Source organism: Oncorhynchus kisutch, linkage group LG3, assembly GCF_002021735.2.
Source record: "Oncorhynchus kisutch isolate 150728-3 linkage group LG3, Okis_V2, whole genome shotgun sequence".
NCBI lineage: Eukaryota > Metazoa > Chordata > Actinopteri > Salmoniformes > Salmonidae > Oncorhynchus > Oncorhynchus kisutch.
The window spans coordinates 25,178,507-25,204,669 of record NC_034176.2 but is presented as its reverse complement, the minus strand read 5'-3'; the positions used below and the strand labels follow the sequence as shown (position 1 = coordinate 25,204,669).

Here is a 26,163-nt window from a genome sequence, read left to right as displayed (position 1 = left end):
ATCATAACTTGATTACAAATTACGTCATAAAGGAAAACGTCCCTAGCGGGCGGAACAGATATGACAGCTTGTTACACAAAAGAGGCTGGGTTTGAGTGAAAGAGCGGGAAGACTGAGAACCAAAGGAAGAAGCTGTGCTATCGTAAATACAGTATTTTATGCATTCTACATTACCGCCCATTTGGAAAAGGAAAATGCAATAAATATTTACTCTGAACTGCGCTTCGGTAGGTTGGTGGTAGATGGAAGGCCGTGTTGCCCAAACGAGTCCTTTGTCCTTTGAAGAATGTCTCTGGTGGTCAATTGGATATGTTGTAGTAACGTCGTTGTGTGATAGACGGGATACTCTGTCTGTTCCTTCCTAACCCTCGTTTGCAGCTGCTGTTGCTAACTCAACGGCTAGGAGGTATCACTTCTGTAGTGAATAAGAGTTCAAAGTTCATACCATTCACAACCAAAACTCACGCTGAAGTTGGCTTCGTTCTGTAGTTATTTTCTGAACCATTCTGACATCAGACCGTCGTCCTCACATCCTCGGAACAGGAGGTTATATTGTCGTCAAGGCTTTATATAGTAGAGCGAGAAGGGTGTGTCTGAAAAGTTTTATAACCCATGACTCTTCACAGGGACGGGCCACTGATTTAGCAGAACCCTAACCTTATGAAAACCCCATTCTCACATTTTAGAAGCTAAAATCACATTTCATCACATCACAAATAATTTCATATTCAAACATTTAAATTGAACAACAATTCCATGTGAATCCGATAACTCTGATGTGTAGACTTTCCACTGTAGAGTTTATGTCATCTTATCATTGATGAGAATGTCTCAGATGACAACCGAACTGACATCATATTCATTAAGTACCAGTTTCCCCCCACCTTCTGATGTTCCCAGAATCTCTATGTTAACCAAGGGGTTTGCAAATGTAATATCAGCAGGGTAGAGAGAGGAAAAAGGGGGGAAGAGGTATTTATGACTGTCATAAACCTATCCCCAGGCCAACTTCATGACACTACTCTGGACGGTTCTGACTTGGAATATGTTTACAACTGCAAATACCTAGGTGTCTGGCTAAGCTGTAAACTCTCATTCCAGACTCATATTAAACATCACCAATCCAAAATTAAATCTAGAATCGGCTTCCTATTTCGCAACAAAGCCTCCTTCGCTCATTCCGCCAAACATACCCTCGTAAAACTGACAGTCCTACCGATCCTCGAATTTGGCGATGTCATTTACAAAATAGCTTCCGATACTCTACTCAGCAAACGGGATGCAGTCTATCATAGTGCCATCCGTTTTGACACCAAAGCCCATTATACCACCCACCACTGCGACCTGTATGCTCTAGTCGGCTGGCCCTCGCTACATATTTGTCGCCAGACCCACTGGCTCCAGGTCATCTATAAGTCTATGCTAGGTAAAGCTCCGCCTTATCTCAGCTCACTGGTCACGATAGCAACACCCACCCATAGTACGTGCTCCAGCAGGTATATCTCACTAGTCATCCCCAAAGCCAACACCTCTTTTGTCCGCCTTTCCTTCCAGTTCTCTGCTGCCAATGACTGGAACGAATTGCAAAAATCGCTGAAGCTGGAGCCTTATATTTCCCTCACTAACTTTAAACATCAGCTATCTGAGCAGATAACTGATTGCTGCAGCTGTACATAGCCCATCTGTAAATATCCCACCCAATCTACCTACCTCAACTAACTTACCATATTGTTTTTATTGACTTTTCTGCTATTTTGCACACCAGTATTTCTACTTGCACATCACCATCTGCTTATCTATCACTCCAGTGTTAATTTGCTAAATTGTAATTACTTCGCTACTATGGCCTATTTATTGCCTTACCTCCTCAAGCCATTTGCACACACTGTATATAGACATACTTTTTTCTATTGTGTTATTGATTGTACGCTTGTTTATTCCATGTGTAACTCTGTGTTGTTGTTTGTGTCGCACTGCTTTGCCTTATTTTGGCCAGGTCGCAGTTGTAAATGAGAACTTGTTCTCAACTAACTTACCTGGTTAAATAAAGGTGAAATAAAAATAAATTGGAGATTTTGGTTAGAGCTGCACTGCCCCATTAAAAACACTCACAAAATTTGATGTGAACCTTGCCTCAAACAAAAGTGATCTCAGAAAACCCAAGATTAATAATTGTTGCCTTGCATAAAGCTGGAAAGGGTTACAAAAGTATCTCTAAAAGTTAGTCCACGGTAAGACAAATTGTCTATAAATTGAGAAATTTCAGTACTGTTGCTACTCTCCTGTGCCTTTGTGTGCCTACTGTGCCTACTCTCCGTTGCCGTCCTGCAACGACGACTGCAAGAGCACAGCGCAGAATGCTCAATGAGGTTAAGAATAATCCTAGACTGTCAGCTAAAGACTTACAAAAATCTCTGGAAGATGCTAACATCTCTGTGATGAGTCTACAATACGTAAAACACTAAACAAGAATGGTGTTCATGGGAGGATACCATGGAAGAAGCCACAGCTTTCCAAAAAAAACATTGCTGCATGTCTGAAGTTTGCAAAAGAGCACCTGGATTTCCACAGAGCTATTGGAAAAATGTTCTGTAGACAAATTAAACTAAAGTTGTGTTGTTTGGAAGGAACATGCTATGTGTTGAGAAAAAAAGGCACAGCACACCAACATCAAAACCTCATCCCAGCTGTAAACTATGGTGGAGGGAGCATCATGGTTTGGGACAGCTTGCTATCATTGATGGAAAAATGAATTCAAGTTTATCAAGAAATTTTTCAGGAGAATGTAAGGCTATCTGTCCGCCAATTGAAGCTCAACATAAGTTAGGTGTCATAACAGGACAAAAACCCAAAAGAAGGAAGTAAACCAACAATAAAATGCATTGAACAGAAGAAAATATGCCTTCTGGAGTGGCCCAGTCAGTCCTGACCTTCTGGAGTGGCCCAGTCAGTCCTGACCTTCTGGAGTGGCCCAGTCAGTCCTGACCTTCTGGAGTGGCCCAGTCAGAGTCCTGACCTTCTGGAGTGGCCCAGTCAGAGTCCTGACCTTCTGGAGTGGCCCAGTCAGAGTCCTGACCTTCTGGAGTGGCCCAGTCAGTCCTGACCTTCTGGAGTGGCCCAGTCAGTCCTGACCTCAACACGATTGAGATGCTGTTGCATGACCGCAAGAGAGCGGTTCACACCAGACATCCCAAGAATATTGTGAGACTGAAAAAGTTTTGTAAAGAGGAGTGGTGCAAAATTCCTCCTGACCGTTGTGCGGGTCTGATCCGCAACTACAGAAAACGTTTGGTTGAGGTTATTGCTGCCAAAAGAGGGTTAACCTGTTATTAAATCCAAGGGTTCACATACTTTTTCCATCCTGCACTGTGAGTGTTTACAAGGTGTGTTCAATAAAGATGTTACGGTTTTCTAGTAGTGAAGGAGAGTCGGACCAAAATGCGGCGTGGCTATTGAGATTCATGTTTAATAAAACCAAAGTAAACACGAATCAATACAAAACATTAAACGTAATGAAAACCGAAACCGAAACAGCCTATACTGGTGCAAACTAACAGAGAGGACACATAGGACAAAGACACTAAGGACAATCACCCACGACAAACTCTAAGAATATGGCTGCCTAAATATGGTTCCCAATCAGAGACAACGATAAACACCTGCCTCTGATTGAGAACCACTCCAGACAGTCATAGACCTTGCTAGATAACCCCACTAGCTACAATCCCAATACATACACACCAAAACCCCAAGACAAAACACACCACAATACAAAAACCCCATGCCACACCCTGGCCTGACCAAATACATAAAGATAAACACAAAATACTTTGACCAGGGCGTGACAGAACCCCCCCCCCCCCCCCTAAGGTGCGGACTCCCGAACGCACCTCAAAACAATAGGGAGGGTCCGGGTGGGCGTCTGTCCATGGTGGCGGCTCCGGCGCGGGACGTGGACCCCACTCAGTCAATGTCTTAGTCCCCTCTCCCTTCGTCCCTGGATAGTCCACCCTCGCCGCCGACCATGGCCTAGTAGTCCTCACCCAGAACCCCACTGGACTGTGGACAGCTCGGGACTGAGGCAGCTCGGGACTGAGGGGAAACTCGGGAGTGAGAGAAAGCTCAAGAGTGAGAGGAAGCTCAGGAGTGAGAGGAAGCTCAGGAGTGAGAGGAAGCTCAGGCAGGTAGATAGATCTACCAGATCCTGGCTGGCTGGTGGTTTCAGCAGATCCTGGCTGACTGGCAGATCCTGGCTGACTGGCAGATCCTGGCTGACTGGCAGATCTGGAAGAGTCTGGTTGACTGGCAGATCTGGAAGAGTCTGGTTGACTGGCAGATCTGGAAGAGTCTGGCTGACTGGCAGATCTGGAAGAGTCTGGCTGACTGGCAGATCTGGAAGAGTCTGGCTGACTGGCAGATCTGGAAGAGTCTGGCTGACTGGCAGATCTGGAAGAGTCTGGCTGACTGGCGGATCCTGGCAGACTGAAAGATCTGGCTGCTCCATGCTGACTGGCGGCTCTGGCTGCTCCATGCTAACTGGCTGCTCTGGCTGCTCCATGTAGGCTGACAGCTCTGGCGGCTTCTTACAGACTGGCAGCTCTGGCGGCTCCGTGCAGACTGGCAGCTCCTTGCAGACTGGCAGCTCCTTACAGACTGGCAGCTCCTTGCAGACTGACAGCTCCTTGCAGACTGACAGCTCCTTGCAGACTGGCAGCTCCTTGCAGACTGGCAGCTCGGGCTGCTCCATGCAGACTGACATCTCTGGCTGCTCCATGCAGACTGGCAGCTCTGGCTGCTCCATGCAGGCTGGCAGCCCTGGCTGCTCCATGCAGGCTGGCAGCTCTGGCTGCGCTGAACAGGCAGGAGACTCCAGCAGCGCTGTAGAGGAGGAAGGCTCTGGCAGCGCTGAACAGGCGGGAGACTCCGGCAGCGCTGTAGAGGAGAAAGGCTCTGGCTGCGCTGACCAGGCGGGAGACTCCAGCAGTGCTGTAGAGGAGAAAGGCTCTGGCAGCGCTGTAGAGGAGAAAGGCTCTGGCAGCGCTGAATAGACGGGAGACTCCGGCAGCGCAGGAGAGGAGAAAGGCTCCGGCAGTGCTGGAGAGGCGAGGCGCACTGTAGGCCTGATGCGTGGTGCTGGTACTGGTGGTACTGGACCGAGGACACGCACAGGAAGCCTGGTGCGGGAGCACCGAGCCTGCCCAACCTTACTTGGCTCGATGCCCACTCTAGCCCGGCGATACGAGGAGCTGGAATATACCGCACCGGGCTATGCACCTGCACTGGGGACACCCTGCGCACCACTGCATAACACAGTGCCTGCCAGGTCTCTCTAGCCCCCCGGTAAGCACAGGGAGTTTGCGCAGGTCTCCTACCTGGCGTAGCCATACTCCCTGTGAGCCCCCCCCCCCCCCCAATACATTTTTGGGGCTGACTCCCGGGCTTCCTTGTCAACCGTGTTCCCTCGTATCGCCGGCCTGTTCCCATGGAAGGCGATCCCTTCCCGCCAGGATCTCCTCCCATGTGTAGCAACCCTTGCCATCCAATATATCGTCCCATGTCCAATCCTCATTGCGCCGCTGTTGCTGCCTTTGTTGCTTCTCCTGCGGCTCCTGCCTGTTGACACGCCGCTTGGTCTGTTGTTGGTGGGTGATTCTGTTAGGGTTTTCTAGTAGTGAAGGAGAGTCGGACCAAAATGCGGCGTGGCTATTGAGATTCATGTTTAATAAAACCAAAGTAAACACGAATCAATACAAAACAATAAACGTAATGAAAACCGAAACAGCCTATACTGGTGCAAACTAACAGAGAGAACACATAGGACAAAGACACTAAGGACAATCACCCACGACAAACTCTAAGAATATGGCTGCCTAAATATGGTTCCCAATCAGAGACAACGATAAACACCTGCCTCTGATTGAGAACCACTCCAGACAGCCATAGACCTTGCTAGATAACCCCACTAGCTACAATCCCAATACATACACACCAAAACCCCAAGACAAAACACACCACAATACAAAAACCCCATGCCACACCCTGGCCTGACCAAATACATAAAGATAAACACAAAATACTTCGACCAGGGCGTGACAAAAGACATGAAAATTATAATTGTTTGTGTGTTATTAGTTTAAGCAGACCATGTTTGTCTATTGTTGCGACTTATAAAATGTTATGACCAATTTATGCAGATATCCAGGTATTCTAAAGGGTTCACATACTTTTTCTTCCCACTATATATTTTCTTATTACATCCCTTTACTTAGATTTGTGTGTATTGGGTAGTTGTGGAATTGTTAGATTACTTGTTAGATATTACTGCACTGTCAGAACTAGAAGCACAAGCATTTCGCTACACTCGCAATAACATCTGCTAACCATGTGTATGTGACCCATAACATTGGATTTGATTTAGCTGATAGCCAGGCTAGGATACTTAGCTAACCATAGTCTGCCTCCTCTATTCTCCGGAGTATAGGCTAGCTAAGATGGAGCAGAGTCAGGAATTCTTGCGCTTTTGAGAGATCAACAAGGGGTGGATGAGGATCTTGTACAGACCATCGTCAATGAAAAGGTAGGCCTGGCAATGTGGTTGCTAACTTTTATTGGTTTTATAATAAAATAGCTATAGTGCAGGGATGAGAGTGCATCATTGACATTCATTGCACCTGTTAACACTGAAGCCTCGAGTCCAAGAAATTATTCATTTCTGCCTCTGACAATGAAACAATCATAAACACATCTAGGCATGAATCAAATCATGATGGCTCTATAGCAAGCACATTTATTTCTGGGTGGCGAAAGTTGTGTTCTCTGCATGGTTCTCTGCATGGTTGTGCTCTGTATTTACAAATCAGCAGTACGGTAAGGAGCAGGCAAAACAGACTTTCCAATAACCTGAACCATTGTCATGTCACAGTGCTATTTTATGATCTGATCTTAAAATGATCCAGCAGATGACGCTGTTCATGTTGTTCATGTGGCATACATTGGAGTTTGCGCATAGTGTCCTTCGTTTGCATCACAAACATGCATAATTTGGTTATGACAGCTAGCGAGGGTCCTGACTTTTCAGGTTATTGAAATGATTAAGCCTGAAAGTGTAATGAATACTAAGGGAGAAAAAGGTGTAGATTCACATGCAGAGCGCGGCAGGTGTTTATTTCGCCTTCACAGAAGGCAGGAATCGTGGTCACAGGCAGGCAATGGTCATACACAGGTAGGCAAACAGGCAGTTGAATCAAAACTAGGACTGGAGGCGAGAACTGGTTCTCACAAACGAGCTAGGAAAAGGCTTAGTAGAGTCAAAACGAACAATACCTCACAAAGGCACAAACAGAATGAACTGAACTAAATAAGGAGCTGATGAGACTAAATGAGTAACTAACACAGGTGAAATCAATTAACAAAAATGAAAGAAAGGGCTATGTTCAAGAACACAAAGAAACAGGGCTACGTTCAAGAACACAATGAAACAGAACACAAGGTTGACTAAGAAAATAAATATAGAACCTTCCAGAAAGTCTACTAAAGGAGAACGCCGTTCTTAGAGCTACACAAATCCACAGAGTCTGGTGTAGACTCATGTTATTTTTTAGTATTTTATATACTGTATGTATTTGTGTTACTTTTACCCCCTTTTCTCCCAAATTTCATGATATCCAATTGGTAGCTAAGATCTTGTCCCGTCATTGAAACTTCCCTATGGACTCGGAAGAGGAGAAGGTTGAGAGCCATGCGTCCTTCGAAGCACCACCCTGCCAAGCCGCACTGGTCCTGGACACACTGCTCACTTAACCCGGAAGCCAGCCTTACCAATCCAGCTGGCGACTGAAGTCAGTTTACAGACGCCCGGTCCGCCACAAGGAGTTGCTAGAGCGCAACAGGTCAACCACCAACTCGGATGACGCTGTGCCAATTTTACGCCGCTCCCGGTGACGTTCAGCTGTGACACAGCCTGGGAGAGTAGACTCATGTTAACTATAAAGTCAGCCATATCAGCCCTGGTTCTGAAAAGGCAGTAAAAAAGGCAATAAATTAGTTTGTCTCAATAATATATTGTAATACTATACAAGCAATGAATTCATAAGCTATTGTAATTGCCAAAAGTTGTAAGGAAATTAAATTACTAATAAATGCAGTTCAAAGCATCAAAGAAAAGTGTCTCGTCGCAACAACATTCTAGCCACATAAATCAGGTACATCAGAAGAATGTTGTCCATTAATCTAACCATTAACAGCTGAAGAGCTTCACAAAATAAAATAGATATTAAAGCCACTAAAGGCAGTCATATTACCGCAAGGCTGCCTATCGGCGCATGTAACAGCTGCCCTGTAAATACAAACAATGACAGATACAGTGTATTCAGAAAGAATTCAGACCCCTTGACTTTTTCCCATATCAATCTACACACAACACACCAAAATGACAAATCAAAAACTTTTAAACACATTTATTACAATTAAAAAGCGGAAATATCACATTTACATAAGTATTCAGACCCTTTACTCAGTACATTTTTGAAACACCTTTGGCAGCGATTACAGCCTCGAGTCCTGTTAGGTATGAAGCTACAAGCTTGGCACACCTGTATTTGGCGAGTTTCTCCCATTCTTCTCTGCAGATCCTCTCAAGCTCTGTCAGGTTGTATGGGGAGCGTAGCTGCAAAGCTATTTTCAGGTCTCTCCAGAGATGTTAGATGGGGTTCAAGTCCGGGCTCTGGCTGGGCCACTCAAGGACATTCAGAAACTTGTCCAAAAGCCACTCCTGCGTTGTCTTGGCTGTGTGCTTAGGGTCATTGTCCTGTTGGAAGGTGAACCTTTGCCCCAGTCTGAGGTCCTGAGTGCTCTGGAGCAGGTTTTCATCAAGGATCTCTCTGTACTTTGCTCCATTCATCTTTCCCTCAATCCTGACTATTCTCCCAGTCCCTGCCTGGGATTGCTCAGTTTTGCCAGGCGGCCAACTCTAGGAAGAGTCTTGGTGGTTCCAAACGTCTTCTATTTAAGAATGATGGAGGCCACTCTGTTCTTGGGGAGCTTCAAAGCTGAAGACATTTTTTTTACCCTTCCGCAGATCTGTGCCTCGACACAATCCTGTCTCGGAATTCTATGGACTATTCTTTTGACGTCATGGCTTGGTTTTTGCTCTGACATGCACTGTCAACTGTGGGACCTTATATAGACAGGTGTGTGCCTTTCCAAATCATGTCCAATCACAGGTTTACTCCAATCAAGTTGTAGAAACATCTCAAGGATGATAAAAAATAATGTTAAAAAAAATTCAACATTTGCAATAATGTCTAAACCTGTTTTTTCTCTGTCATTATGGGGTATTGTGTGTAGATTGATGAGGATTTAAAAAAATATAATCTATTTTAGAATAAGGCTGTAACGTAACAAAATGTAGAAAAAGTCAAGGGGTCTGAATACTTTCCGAATGCACTGTAAATCAACAAATAAATCTAGGCTTATGATGCATGGAAAAAAATATCTTTGCTTTCAGATTGACTGCACTGTAGTCGAGGTCATGATGGATGCCGAACTCCCAAAATACGTGCCCAGAGTTGATGATCGTATTACCGTAAGGCAGTACTGCAAAAGAGAAGTGGCCGTACTCCAGGGATCCAGTGTGTCCAAAGCAGCAGAAAGGCTCATGGAAAAAGTTTAACACAGAAATAAAATCATGAGAAGTCAGCAAAACTTTGTGGAAAATCCAAAGCTAAGAAAACAGAGCTTACTTTCCAAATTGGATGGCTGGAAAAAGTTGGATTCAACTCATTCTGCCAAGTCAGAGAGAAAACAGTGGTGGGACAAGACAATTAAAGGCACCAAAGTCGGCTACTGTGGCAAAACTGTGGAAAAAGTTAACTAGGGCATGTCAATGATTTTGAATTCACCAAGAGATAGATCCACTACTTCATTAGTCAAACAGTACGAACTCAGAAAAGTACAAATGTTAAGACGATATCTTTCCAGCAAAAAACCCCATCGTGCAGCAAATGAAACTCTCATGGCAGCTTCCTCTATCTCCACAGGGAACAATAATAGAACCAAGTACAGCAGAATCGTCAATGTTTCCTCATCCGATGAAAGCTTGTGTTGGGTTCTGAACAAACAGATTAAAAACTAAAACGGACAACTAGAAAAAGCTCAAACCAAGTTTTTTTCACCCACTGGTTCATACAGCTGCAAAGACAAAGCATGATTACACAATCACAAATATGTATAACCTCTTACTAGGCAGGGTCAACTCCTTACACATCTAGACAGGCAATACATCTCTGTTGCTAGGAAGGAACTTAATTGGTTCCTCTCACTGGTGTTGTCATGGCCCTGCCTGATGCTAGAACCTTCGTGGGTGTGGAAGTGTATGCGTGTGAGATAGGACTGTAGTAGGAGGCTTGTTGTGGTGGGCCCATCTGGCCCCTCTCCCAGAGGTTTCTTCTCACTTCATCTGTTGACTTGACCTTGAGCCGAATTCCCCGCTCCTCCCTAGTTCCGCAGCTGGCCTGCCTTTTCAGGAACTGAAACTAGACTGTTGCCATTTGCCTCCCTCCTTAGGAACAGAATATGAACTTTCTGCACTTCCCCTTGTCTCATTCAGTAACTTTCCATACACCAAATTCTTATCCACCCTTCTTTGACACAAACATATATAGTACCAGTTGTTTACTATTTTCGACATTGTAGAATAATAGTGGAGAAATCAAAACTATGCTATGACAAAACTGGTTCTCATGAGGTCCGCCACAGGAAACTAATACCCAGAGTTACCTTTGCTGCAGGGGATAAGTTCATTAGAGATACCAGCCTCAGAAATTGCAGCCCAAATAAATGCTTCACAGAATTTGACAGACACATGTCAACATCAACTGTTCAGAGGAGACATTTATTATATTTTGTCAGAAAATTTGAACATGTACTGTTACTCCAAGACACAATTCTTATCCATTGATTCTCAAATAATGACTCGTAATTACCTAGTACACTGTATTTATGAGTGGTAGAGGGAGATTGAAATAGGCCTACAGTCTCAGTCAAGCATCCCACCATGGACTCTCAGAGGTTTAAAAGTACCTTCAGCTCTTCTCTTAGCATGGGGTAGAGGTCAAGGGTCATGTATGCACCTGCAGGAACAGGAAGATTGTTCTCTGCAATGATGTAGGAGCACAGGGTGTACACCTCCTCATCACAAGCTATGTCGTGACAGTGGACACACTGGTCCTCGCAGCTGCTTATGTCCTCCTGTGACACATGCACCACACAAGTAATCATGTGTATCATAAAACTCTGGAACCGTGTACATGACATCAGGCCGACCATCTGAGGGAATGGTTTTAAAAAACAGAGGGAATAGATAAAAAAAAACCTGGGGGAATGGATTAGCCTGGCTGTTGTTTTTTTTTTTTTTTTTTACCATGATGCCTACGTATCAATTTTCTAATGTCAGAGTTGCAAAGTCCCAAGGATCCTATGAAGAACATGTAAACAATAGTCCCACGTGTGCAAACTTTGACGTAAGTATCAAGCTAGCTTTCAGCTGGATGAGCTAGCTATATGTTAAACAGCTGAGCTTGTAACTCAGGTAGTTCTACACTAATTTAACATTATTTTGTAGCTAACCAGCTGGATCAGTGCTCATACATCTAGCTAGCCAGTCAACTTACACTTCAAGACATAGCATGGTATATAGTGCTAGCCAACTTTTTCGCTACAATCATTTGAATTCAGGGCACACATTGAATCTGTTGGTCACACCAGTGAGCTTCGAGATGCCACGGATTACCATTCGTTGGCAGAGGTGGCCAGTTTGACAGAGCAGAAGCCATCCTTTGAGGGTGCTATTGCCATTTACCTGTTCAAACAAGGGAGGCTCCTTCTAAGTGAAGTTATATTATCCTCTTATCATCTTTTTCTATTCCCTTATTGATTCACCCTTTAATTTAAGTGAATTGTACTGATCATGTCATTGATAGTTAACTAGATAGCTAATAATATAAGAATAAAGGTTCCAACTCCTTCAACTTGATCAACATCATAATATAAACTTATTTTTCAAAAATAAAGTTTGTTTTTACTTTTTATACCTGATATCCAAGTGCCCTTAGGAGTAGCCTTCGGGGGAAGGGACATTAATGAATATGTGACAGTTGAGCAGTTATGCAGTTATGGAGAAGGTGCTGCTGAAAGCCAAGTGAAGGTGTAAGGGGCTTAATACAGTTGTATTCCAGCCACTAGGGGGTACTCTGGTGAAGCCCATGTGAAATAAAGAAATAAAGGAAGCAGTAGAAGCAGCAATAATCAGAGCTGTGAGCCCAGGGCTTAATATGAGGAGTTATCTGGAGGGAAAAACAGACATGACACTGTACGCACTAAGGCAAATCTTGAGGACACATTATGCAGAGAAGGATGCTACTGAGCTGTATCACAAGTTGACTAAAGCAACACAAGAGCCGGGAGAGTCTGCCTTTGACTTCCTAGTCTGAGTCGTTGACCTGAGACAGATAGTGTTATCAGCCTCAGCTCGTGCCCAATCAAGACTGAAATATGGCACAGAGTTAGTCAAGAGCCAATGCCTGCAGGCCATTGTTACAGGATTAACAAATGATGATGTCAGGGCAGAGATGAGAATGCACCTCCAGAATATTAACACCAGTGATGAACTGTTGCTTGAGAAAATGTAAATTGCCCAGGGCAATGAAAGTGAACTCATGCAAAAGGCCTGGATTTCACGTAAGTTCACACCCACACGAGTGAATGCAGTACAGAGTGAGGATAATGGGATAGCGGAGAGGAATGTGCACAGGCAGAGCCCTCACAGACCACAGTCCGAAAACAAAATAAATTACAATCCTCTCCTGAGTAATATGTATGCAAACGAAGCAATCAAAGAACTGCCCTGTCAGGTAGCCTCATTAGTACAGTCAGTGCAGGGCCAGGGTGACAGTTCACTTAGGAATCGCTCCAACAGAAAACCAAGTCCAACCAACAGTGAGACCTGCCATCATTGCTACAAATGTGGCATTGATAGCCATTGGACAGTAGGCAGTAGGATGTAGGGCAACGCACATCCATCGGGAGATGCCTGGGGTCACAACCATGGAACGGGGAGTGACCTCAGATACATCTAGTTCCATCCAGTGTTGCAGTGGCTGCAGTGCAAAGGTAGAGAACCTTAGAGTTTAAGTTGTGTTCATTGTGTCATAAAGCTGCCTATTGTTCCAAAGTGTGCCAACAGGATCACTGGAAACAGCACCAACATACATGTAAGACTGCCCGCAAGACTGACCACAATGCCCCTTGTCCCATGACACAGAGAGAATGGGGGCCAACTACCCCAGCTACCACAGGACATTGTAATATAGCACAGAAAAAATGTAAAGTGTGGTGTTATATGGAGGGTGTAGACCCTAGCACTATGGGACACAGGGGCTCAGGTATCCATCATAAGTGAGGAATGGAGAAAACATAGTTTGTCACGCAACACAAATTAGACCACTGGCAGCCATCATGGGCAATACAGAGAAACTAGATCTGAGGGCAGCCAATGGCACTGAAATTCCCTTTCTGGGTTGGATGGACATTTGTTTTAGTTTGCTTGATGCCAAAGCTGAGGTCATTGCTGTCACACCTTGATCTCTTTCACCTGTCCTTGTGATTGTCTCCACCCCCTTCAGGTGTTACTTATTTTCCCTGGTGTATTTATCTCTGTGTTTCCTGTCTCTCTGTGCCAGTTTGTCTTGTATGTCTTTCAAGTCAACCAGCGTGTTTTCCCGTACTCCTGCTTCTATCCTCTTTTTCCTAGTACTCCTGGATTTGACTCTTGTTCTCGCCTGTTTTCTGGACTCCGTATCCATTCGGCCTGCCTGACCATTCGGCCTGCCCTGACCTCGAGCCTGCCTGCCACTCTGTACCTCCTGGACTCTGAACTGATTTTGACCTTTTGCCTGTCCGTGACCATTCTCTTGCCTACCCCTTTTGGATTGATTAATAAATATTAAAGACTCAAACCATCTGCCTCCCGTGTCTGCATCTGGGTCTCGCATTATGCCCTTATAATTGCAGGAAAACAGTTGAGGGTTCCGATATTAGTCACAAATGAAAGACTGGAGAATCCAATCATTGGGTTTAATGTAATTGAAGGAATAGTTCAAACAAAAAGTAACAAGGAGCCCTCAGAGCTGATGTTTACAGTAAAGATGCTAAGAAATGCACTTAAGCTAGGACAGGGAAAGGCAAAGACTCTACTCAATCTGCTTCAGCACTCAGAGTACACAGAGGAATGCTTGACTAAAGCAGGCAGACGTGACGTTGTCATTCCAGGTGGACAAACAAAATGGATTCATCCCTGTACCCCAAGAGAGGCCCCCTTCAATGATGAAATTGTGTTATTTGATCCGGACGTGAGAGTGATCTGTGGCCTGGACCAACAAAGACAGGTCGTGAAAACATCAAAACGGCCATCTAGAAAAGTTGACATTGCAGTGGTGAATGCTACCAAACATGACATTACCTTACCAAGACAAATAGTGATATGGACATTACAGAGAGTAGTAGCGTGTCACCAGGTTCTTGTGCCCAGTGGAGAAAAGGTTACCGTAGCACAGGTTCAGGACAGATCCCCACTGGAGCCTGGCCCTGACAACGTTACATAGAGTGGTGGGACCCACCTGTAGATGTTCAGCAGTTGAGCCACGAACAACAAGAATTAGTCAAACAGATGCTCAGAGAGGAATCAGCTGTTTTCGCCAAAGATGACATGGACATTCGGTGTATTGAAAATCTCAGAGTGGAGATAACATTGACTGATAACATACCAGTGACAAAGAGATACAACAGTGTGCCTTGCCCCTTGTATGCTAAGGTGAAAAGCCACCTTCAGGGGCTCCTGAACAAAAACTTCATCAGGAAGTCAATTCCATCATACACATCACCTCTGGTCTATGTACGGGAAAAGGATGGGAGTTTAAGACTTTGTGTTGATTACAGGGGATTAAACAAGAAAGAATGTTCTGGACAGGCATCCCATATCCCATGTACAGGAAATACTTGATGGTTTGGGAGAAAACTCATGTTTTACAGTTTTAGATCCAGGAAAGGCTTACCACCAAGGCTTTGTGGGAGAGGAGTCCAGAAAATAGACTGCTTTCAGCTCCCCTTGTATGAATGGAATAGAATGGAATAGAATTCCCTTTGGCTTATCAAACAGTCCCTCTGCCTTCCAACAAAGCATGGAGGAAAGTTTAACGGGTATAAGAGATACAGTGCCTTGCGAAAGTATTCAGCCCCCTTGAACTTTGCGACCTTTTGCCACATTTCAGGCTTCAAACATAAAGATATAAAACTGTATTGTTTTGTGAATAATCAACAACAAGTGGGACACAATCATGAAGTGGAACGACATTTATTGGATATTTCAAACTTTCTTAACAAATCAAAAACTGAAAAATTGGGCGTGCAAAATTATTCAGCCCCCTTAAGTTAATACTTTGTAGCGCCACCTTTTGCTGCGATTACAGCTGTAAGTCGCTTGGGGTATGTCTCTATCAGTTTTGCACATCGAGAGACTGACATTTTTTCCCATTCCTCCTTGCAAAACAGCTCGAGCTCAGTGAGGTTGGATGGAGAGCATTTGTGAACAGCAGTTTTCAGTTCTTTCCACAGATTCTCGATTGGATTCAGGTCTGGACTTTGACTTGGCCATTCTAACACTTGGATATGTTTATTTTTGAACCATTCCATTGTAGATTTTGGATCATTGTCTTGTTGGAAGACAAATCTCCGTCCCAGTCTCAGGTCTTTTGCAGACTCCATCAGGTTTTCTTCCAGAATGGTCCTGTATTTGGCTCCATCCATCTTCCCATCAATTTTAACCATCTTCCCTGTCCCTGCAGAAGAAAAGCAGGCCCAAACCATGATGCTGCCACCACCATGTTTGACAGTGGCGATGGTGTGTTCAGGGTGATGAGCTGTGTTGCTTTTACGCCAAACATAACGTTTTGCATTGTTGCCAAAAAGTTCAATTTTGGTTTCATCTGACCAGAGCACCTTCTTCCACATGTTTGGTGTGTCTCCCAGGTGGCTTGTGGCAAACTTTAAACGACACTTTTTATGGATATCTTTAAGAAATGGCTTTCTTCTTGCCACTCTTCCATAAAGGCCAGATTTGTGCAATATACGACTGATTGTTGTCCTATGGACAGAGTCTCCCACCTCAGCTGTAGATCTCTGCAGTTCATCCAGAGTGATCATGGGCCTCTTGGCTGCATCTCTGATCAAGTCTTCTCCTTGTATGAGCTGAAAGTTTAGAGGGACGGCCAGGTCTTGGTAGATTTGCAGTGGTCTGATACTCCTTCCATTTCAATATTATCGCTTGCACAGTGCTCCTTGGGATGTTTAAAGCTTGGGAAATCTTTTTGTATCCAAATCCGGCTTTAAACTTCTTCACAACAGTATCTCGGACCTGCCTGGTGTGTTCCTTGTTCTTCATGATGCTCTCTGCGCTTTTAACGGACCTCTGAGACTATCACAGTGCAGGTGCAGTTATACGGAGACTTGATTACACACAGGTGGATTGTATTTATCATCATTAGTCATTTAGGTCAACATTGGATCATTCAGAGATCCTCACTAAACTTCTGGAGAGAGTTTGCTGCACTGAAAGTAAAGGGGCTGAATAATTTTGCACGCCCAATTTTTCAGTTTTTGATTTGTTAAAAAAGTTAAAAATATCCAATAAATGTCGTTCCACTTCATGATTGTGTCCCACTTGTTGTTGATTCTTCACAAAACAATACAGTTTTATATCTTTATGTTTGAAGCCTGAAATGTGGCAAAAGGTCGCAAAGTTCAAGGGGGCCGAATACTTTCGCAAGGCACTGTATCTGTATACTATATTTGGATGATGTTCTTATTTTTAGTCAGTCATTTGAACAACATGTGGAAGATGTCCGTCAGGTACTCAGGCAGCAAAATAAATGGGGTATTAAACTTAGGGCTGATAAGTGTGACCTATTCAAGAATGAGGTCTGTTATTTCGGAAAAATAATGTCTGCGGTGCAAGAACTGGTAAACAGGCCACCAACAAACGTGAGAGAGCTGAGGAAACTTCTGGGGTTTCTAGGGTACTATGGAGGTTATGTACAGACCTTCTCACAACATGCTAAATGGCTCTATGACTTACTAGCAGTGAATTCGGAGACCCCAGCATCCGGGAAGCGAAGGACCAAGGTAGCTATGCAGTCGGGACAGGCTCTGCCCCACCAGAAAGTTATAATGGATGATGCTCACCAGAGAGCATTAGAACACTTGGTGAGTGTGTTGACTAATTCACCTGTGCTTGCTTACCCAGATTTCGAGGACACTTTTATCCTGCATATTGATGCCGCCGAAGAGGGATTGGAAGGTTTGTTATACTGACGACAAAGTGGCAAACTGAGGGTCATTGAATATGGCTCCCGCACCCTGACTCAGGCAGAGAGAAACTATCACCTTCACTCAGGGAAACTGGAATTCTTGGCCCTCAAATGGGCAGTGACTGAGCGGTTCCGAGATGACCTATTTTATGCTCCTTCTGTGACAGTGTACAGTGATAATGACCCCTTGACATATGTACTAACTACAGCTAGACTGAATGCCACCGGTCATCGCTGGGTGGCAGAGCTGTCTGACTTTAATCTCACACTGAAGTATCGTCCTGGAAAGGTAAACACTGACGCAGACTTCCTGTCACGCTCTCCTTTGCATGTGAACATTACATGGAAGAATGTACAGAGAGACACTCACTTGAGATGGTAAAAGCAACACTCAATGTTGTTCAGACACAGCAGAATGACTGTGTAACTTGGATATCCGTGGTCACACTAAAGCCATCAGTGCAAGATGAGCTGTCATGGTGGGGGGGGGGGGGGGGGGGACAGTTACAGACCGACTGTCACACGATCTCATCAGGCTCAGTTAAAGGATGCAGCTGAATAGTCAAAGAACGAAGCCTAAACCAACAGAATGTCAACAAGAGTCATGCAAAGGAAAACAGTTACTGCAAGAGTGGAACAGGCTCCATGTCTCACCAGATGGATTATTACAAAGGAAAACAGTTACTGCAAGAGTGGAACAGGCTCCATGTCTCACCAGATGGATTATTACAAAGGAAAACAGTTACTGCAAGAGTGGAACAGGCTCCATGTCTCACCAGATGGATTATTACAAAGGAAAACAGTTACTGCAAGAGTGGAACAGGCTCCATGTCTCACCAGATGGATTATTACAAAGGAAAACAGCAAAAAGGACACAAGTTGTGGTACCAAGTCAGTATAGAACACTGATTTACAAGTACTTACACACTGAAACGTCCCATCTAGGAACAGAAAGAGTGTTGAACTTTGCTTTTATTTAGAGTGTTGAACTTTGCTTTTATTGGCCACGCATGCAACATGACATTGAACAGTTTATCAAGAAAGTGTATAAGTGTATCAAACAGATTAAATCCAGTGTAATAACTAGGGCCCCAATGCAACATGTACAAGTTACAGCTCCTTTTGAGATTGACTATGTGCATTTGGAGAAAAGCAGAGGGGGCTACGAGTACATTTTTGTTATTTTAGATAACTTTACCAAATTTGCACAAGCCTACCCCATCAGAAATAAGTCAGGGAAAACTGCAGCTAAAAAGCTTTTCAATTATGTTTTGTTTCAAAAATCCATCAAGATCAGGGAAGAGAGTTTGAAAATCAGTTATTCAGAGCCTTGCAGAGCTGTACGGGAATAGCCAATTCTAGAACCTCTCCATATCATCCACAGGAGAATCCAGTGAAGAGATTTAACTGTACACTGTTGTCAATGTTGCGCACAGTAGTTGAAGAGAAAAAGGCCACCTGGGGTGATTATCGGAACAAGGTCATTCTGTCACATGTGACGAGGGTGGGTATGTGTGTTTTTGTCATGTCTAGGGTTTTTGTATATCTATGGGGCTTTTGTATGTCTAGGTAATGTAGGTCTATGGTGGCCTAAGTTGGTTCCCAATCAGAGGCAGCTGTTTATCGTTGTCTCTGATTGGGGATCCTATTTAGGTTGCCATTTTCCATTTTGGTTTTGTGGGTTATTGTCTATGTGTAGTTTCCTGTCAGCACTCGTGTTATGTAGCTTCACGTTCGTTGTGTTACTTTGTTAGTTTGTTAAGTGTTCTTTGTTTATTAAAAGAAGACTGTATTCTTATCACACTGTGCTTTGGTCTCCTCTATACGACGAACGTGACAGAATAACCCAGCATAAAAGGACCAAGCAGCGTGTTAAGGAGGAATGGACCTGGGAGGAAATTCTGAACGGAGCAGGACCCTGGACGCAGGCTGAGGAGTCGCCTAGGAGCAAGAGAGGACAGCAACGTTGTCGGGAGGTAGGCCACAGAAACCCCAATAATTATTTTTTTGGGGGACACATGGAGCAGTCGGAGAAGTTGAGGGGTGAGTCTGAGATTGTCAAGGAGTTATTGGACAGATTGGAGGAGAGTGAACAGAGGGGAGATTATGAGACCTTCGAGGAGTTGTTGATTAAATTGGAGGAGAGTGAAGAGAGAGAGCTGTTGGTTTGGCGTAGTATGCTCGGCACTCGCCCTGAGGAGCGTGTTAGCTGTCCGATGCCACCTGTGTCAGTTCCTCGTACTCATCCTGAAACATGTGTTAAAGTTTCGGAACAATTGATGCTGGCTATACACACCAGGTGTGTCCTGTTCCTACTCCTCGCACTCTTCCTCAAGTGCGCCTCCAGAGTCCAATACGTCCTGTTCCTCCTCCCCGCACTCGCCCTGAGGTGCGTGTCACCAGCCCGGTACCACCAATACCGGCACCACGCATCAGGCCTACAGTGCGCCTCGGGAGTCCAGTACGCCCTGCTCCTGCTCCTCGCACTCGCCCTTAAGTGCGTGTCCCCAGCCCGGTACCACCAGTGCCGGCACCACGCACCAGGCCTACAGTGCGCCTCGGCAGTCCAGAGCGTCCGGCGACAGTACCCAGTCCAGAGCGTCCGGCGACAGTACCCAGTCCAGAGCGTCCGGCGACAGTACCCAGTCCAGAGCGTCCGGCGACAGTACCCAGTCCAGAGCGTCCGGCGACAGTACCCAGTCCAGAGCGTCCGGCGACAGTACCCAGTCCAGAGCTTTCAGCGACAGTTCACAGACCGGAACCTCCAACGACGGGCCACAGTCCGGAACCTCCAACGAGGGGCCACAGTCCAGAATCTCCAACGACGGGCCACAGTCCGGAATCTCCAACGACAGGCCACAGACCGGAACCTCCAACGACGGGCCACAGTCTGAAACCTCCAACGGCGGGCCACAGTCCAGAGCCCCCAGAGACGAGCTCCAGTCCGGAGCCTCCAGCGACGATCCCCAGTCCGGAGCCTCCAGCGACGATCCCCAGTCCGGAGCCTCCAGCGACGATCCCCAGTCCGGAGCCTCCAGCGACGATTCCCAGTCCGGAGCCTCCAGCAACGGTCCCCAGCCCGGGGTCTCCAGCGACGATCCCCAGTCCAGAACATCCGGCGATGATCCAGGCAGCGAGGGTCCCCAGCCCGGGGCCTACGGCAAGGATCCACAGTCCAGAGCCTCCGGCAATGAGCCACGGTTCAGCTCAACAAAGGCAGAGGGACCCGTGTAAAGATGGGGGGCAGCATCCAGAACCAGAGCCGCCACCGAGAGTAGATGCCCACCTGGACCCTCCCCTATAAGTTCAGGTTTGCGGGCGGGAGGCCGCACCTTTTGGGGGGGGGGGGGGGGGGGGGGGGTACTGTCACGCCCTGACCTTAGTTATCTATGTTTTATGTATTATTTTGGTCAGGTCAGGGTGTGACGAGGGTGGGTTTGTGTGTTTTTGTCCTGTCTAGGGTTTTTGTATATCTATGTTTTTTTTGTATGTCTAGGTAATGTAGGTCTATGGTGGCCTGAGTTGGTTCCCAATCAGAGGGAGCTGTTTATCTCTGATTGGGGATCCTATTTAGGTAGCCATTTCCATTTTGGTTTTGTGGGTTATTGTCTATGTGTAGTTGCCTGTCAGGGGAAAACTAAGATCACTACTGGGAGGACCAAATACACGTGGTGGTAACCAGGAATGGTGATACCAGCCCTGTCTGAGGTCAAATCCGAGAAGGGTACAGGCTGGTCCCGGGTTCTGCATCGCAATATGCTCAAGTCATGTAATTCCCTACCATTTGAAGAACCTGTTGAAACACCCAGTAGAGGTCTGTGGAGAAGGGAACCACACCAGCAAAAGCAGCAAAATGGGAGAGTCCTGAGTCTGAGAGCTCAGATGAGGATTCTTATCCAGTTTTCATCAATAGGCCACGTAGGGATGAAGAGAGCAGACAGAGTAGCACACAGCTAGTATCAGATAATGGTGAGAAATGGGTTCAGACTGATAGAAACTTCACTGTGAAGGAGTGCCAGCCAGTCCTCAGAGAGAGCCCAGAGATGACGGGGGTAAATATGGAAACAGCTGAGGGCTGTTGTAAGGGGCTTAATAGAGTGGTATTCCAGCCACTAGGGGGTACTCTGGTGAAACCCATGGGAAATAAAGAGATAGTTTAAGTGAATTGGGGAGAGGAAGAATAAAAAAAACAAAAAAGGCCTGTTACATGTGCTGACATGATTAAAAGTGAAGTAAACTGTACCTTTCATGTTGTAGTTTATATTATAAGCTCATAGAAAGGGTAACAAAGGCACGCCTCTCAGATTCTAGATATATGAAGGGAAACCATTCATGTCCAGTAGAAACACAGATTATGCTGACTGCATGGCACGCTAACCATTTTCAAATACTGTGCTATGGGCAGTTCCCTTGATATTATGTTATTTTTTTAAGTAAGCCTACCCCTGAACACATTACCAAAAATCTAATCTAATTTTATTTGTCATGTGCTGAATAAAACAGTTGTAGACTTTAATGTTTACTTACGAGCCCTTTCCCAAAATGCAGAGTCAAAAAGTACAAACATGAGCAAAAAATCAATAGTAAGGAAATAGTAACACAATAAAATAACAATAACAAGGCTATATTCAAGAAGTACCGGTACTGAGTTAATGTGCTGAGGGTAAGCGGTAATTGAGGTAATATGTACAGTACTGTACACGTAGGTAGGGGTAAAAGTTGCCTAGAAAACAAACGTTGAGTGTTAGAATCACTCATTTCCTCTCATGACCTCTACAAGCTGGTTGTCTGTGCACTTGGTCCTTTTGGCGGTAGGAATGTGAGACAGTATATACACAGGAAAGTGTAAGTACATTAACTTTTCAAAGCTCTGGTACTGCATTCAGATTTCTATCACCTGAAGCATGCACACAAGATAAAAATACATGCACGAGAGGCATGCATACTTGCCAGGCTTGTGCATGTCTTTACGCGGTTCTATATATGCTTCAGGTGACAGACATCTGAATGCACTACAAGAGCTTTGAAAAGATGAGGCTGTGGCGGTCATGACATTTTTTCAGATAGTTATTGTCATGGTTATTTTCATGCAAAAGAATGCCGGTCTCACGAGTGGAGATGCTAAAGGTGTTTGTTAATTAACTGTCAATTACTGTGAATGGTGTAGTAGGTCAGGGTGTGACTAGGGGGTATTCTAGTTTATAATTTCTATGTTGTGTTCTAGTTTATATTTTCTATGTTGGTGTTTTGTATGAATTCCCAATTAGAGGCAGCTGGTAATCGTTGTCTCTAATTGGGGATCATATTTAAGTAGCTATTTTTCCCACCTGTGTTTGTGGGATATTGTTTTGTGTTTGTGCATGTGCACCACGTAGTCACGTTTTGTTGTTCGTTTATAGTTTTTGTTTTGCTTAAATTCCACTTGGAAATAAAGATGTGGAACTCTACACACGCTGCGCCTTGGTCCCGTTCTTATGACAACCGTGACAGTGACCATAAGCTATTAATGATTTGAGAAAGTCACAAAAAAAGCTTGCGCTCTGTTCCTTGCCTCAGGTTGCACACGCTGTTCTCTCATCAAGTAATCATATTTTCACCCATCAGATTACTCTCAATTTAACCTTGTCTTTAAAAATATGTTCAATTATTTTAGATTTAGAATGGCCCATTATCAAATGGGCAGAAACAGGGCAGGGGAAAAATACATGTTGAATAGCGAATGTTGGTTTTTCAATCATGCCTGGTAGGCTACGCCGGTTATTTCACCTCACACATCAACCACTGCTTGAGGAGTATGCAGCTTCTAGCTGCAGGATGTGATATTCCACCCAAATTCTGTATGCCATTGCCTCTCCAACCCTGTTCCTGCAGCTACCCAGTGCTTAATTTGGAAAACCAAGTGAAATCAGTCACAACAAAACATATTTAATTAAACTGTTGACAGCCCCTCTATCTGCGTGCTCGAGAAAGGAATGAAGGACAGCGAGTAGGAGGTGGAAACGCACATTGGTGAGATATTCTGTAGCTAAAGGTAATATGTCAGCCTATTAATTATGAAAATATACAAAATGCCCTATTACTAGGCTATTCAAAATCAAATACAAATTCACTATTATCATAGGCTAACTCTGTAAGCTGCCCTGCACAATCAATGAACCAACAGCATCGCCTAGGCCTATACATTATCTCCCAGACTCATGGATAGAAAGTTTGGAGCATAGCATAAGGTAACTAGTCGATCCAGTATGCATAATAATGCAGTCCACACTCAAAGGCGATTACTATATATAATTTGTTTAATTTTGGACTATATGCTTGACCAATTATGTACCAAATTTTTCTACTTTTCTGCTGTGCATAATATGCAGTAAGCTATGTAGGCTATTGTATAACGGCACAATCAATCAATTTTGGGGGGGTTTGGGCTCATTTATAGGGACAACAATTGACATCTGCCTCTGATTGAGAACCATACCAGGGCAAACACAGAAATCCCAAATCATAGAAAAAAGAACATAGACCACCCACCCAACTCACGCCCTGACCATACTAAAACAAAGACATAACAAAATAACTAAGGTCAGAACGTGACAGTACCCCCCCCCAAAGGTGCAGACTCCGGCCGCAAAACCTGAACCTATAGGGGAGGGTCTGGGTGGGTGTCTGTCCACGGTGGCGGTTCTGGCGTGGGACGTGGATCCCACTCCACCATAGTCTTTCTCTGCCTCCATATTGTTATTTATCCTCTCGCTCTTTTGCACCCCAGTATCTCTACTTGCATATCATCATCTGCACATCTATCACTCCAGTGGTAGTGCTAAATTGTCATTATTTCGCCTCTATGGCCTATGTATTACCTTACCTCCCAACTCTTCTACATTTCCACACACTGTAAATAGATTTTTCTATTGTGTTATTGACTGTACATTTGTTTATGGGTAACTCTGTGTTGTTGTTTTTGTCGCACTGCTTTGCTTTATCTTGGCCAGGTCACAGTTGTAAATGAGAACTTGTTCTCAACTGGCCTACCTGGTTAAATAAAGGTGAAATAAAATTAAATAAAAATAAAAAAGACTAGCAGTGAAATGCTTACTTGCACATCCTTTTCCAAAACTGCAGAGTTAATTGAGGCTGCCCTCAGAACAGCCTCAATTTGTCGGGCATGGACTGAACAAGGGGTTACGAGTTCCACAGGGAGGCTGGCCCATATTGACTCCAATGCTTCCTACAGTTGTGTCATGTTGGCTGGATGTCCTTTGGGTGGTGGACCATTCTTGATACACACGGGAAACTGTTGAAAAACCCAGTAACGTTGCGGTTCTTGTCACAAACCGGTGCGCGTGGCACCTACTACCATACCCCGTTCAAAGGCACTTACAATACCTTTAGAAAGTATTCATACCCCTTGACTTATTCCACATTTTGATGTGTTACAGCCTGAATACAAAATTTATTAAAATGTTTTTTTCTTCTCACACATCTACACATTATACTCCATAATGACAAAGTGAACAGATGTTTTTCGAAATGTTTGCTCATTTATTGAAAATTATGTTCAGAAATATCTATTTTACATACGTATTCACACCCCTGAGTCAATACTTGGAAGAAGCACCTTTGGCAGTGATTTCAACTGTGATTTTTTTCTGGTGTTAGCAGTTGATGTTATTCTTCAATAACACGGACCCCAAAGCAAATCAAGGGGATTTGAAAAATAGGTTTATTCAAGGAGGACAAATCATGAATGTTATGCTGGGAAGAAAATGGTTCATTCTCCCCTGTCCTCGGTGACTTTATCAACAGAACAAGGAAACAGGGTGTAATTTATGACCTCCAACCCTAGCCTGTGGTTGACCAATTAGAATTCCTTGCAGTAAAATTGGGCCAATGGCCAAATATAAAGTATCCTGTTTCAGGCTCAAAGTACAGACAATTCAGACCAATGAAAACGTGATACACGTAGCTATGAGTCCAGGACTGACATTCCTACACAGATTCTAAACAGATGTTGAACTGAAAACCAACCATTTCCATTGATCATTAATTCCCTATTGACCGTTAGTACACTGCGTTGTGTTTTATCTTAAAATATTCTTACACTGTGTACGTCTCTAAAAGCTTTCCATAGATATTCAAGTAGATTTAAGTCAAAAATGTAACTCAGCAACTCAGGAACATTCACTGTCTTCTTGTTAAGCAACTCCAGTGTAGATTTCCCAGCAGAAAGGTCAATTCATCTCCCAGTGTCTGGTGGAAAGCACACTGAACCAGGGTCTCCACTAGGATTTTGCCTGTGCTTAGCTCCATTCGATTTCGTTTTAATCCTGACAAACTCCCCAGTCCTTAATGATTACAAGCCTACCTACAACATGATGCAGCCACCACCATGCTTGAACATGTGGAGAGTGGTACTCAGTAATGTGATGTATTGGGTTTGTCCCAAACATAACACTTTGTATTCAGGACAAAAAGTATATTTCTTTTCCCCATTTTTTGCAGGATGTATGTTTTGGAATATTTTTATTCTGTACAGGCTTCCTTCTGTCACTTAGGTTAGTATTGTGGAGTAACTACAATGTTGATCCATCCTCAGTTTTCTCCTATCACAGCCATTAAACTCTGTAACTGTTTTAAAGTCACCATTGGCCTCATGGTGAAATCCCTAAGCAGTTGATATCAAATGACATCAATAAGGGATTATAGCTGTCACTTGGTCAGTCTATTTCATGGAAAGAGCAGGTGTTCC

At 44.4% G+C, this 26,163-nt stretch overlaps 1 long non-coding RNA gene across 1 annotated transcript; it reads right to left on the bottom strand.

The window, feature by feature from the left end:
* Positions 1–7,143: 7,143 nt before the first annotated feature.
* Positions 7,144–8,535, bottom strand: LOC109871872 (uncharacterized). The gene is made up of 2 exons (XR_004208646.1): positions 8,301–8,535; positions 7,144–8,012 (listed from the first exon to the last, which is right to left on the bottom strand). It is a non-coding gene; the product is annotated as an uncharacterized LOC109871872 (long non-coding RNA).
* Positions 8,536–26,163: the final 17,628 nt, after the last annotated feature.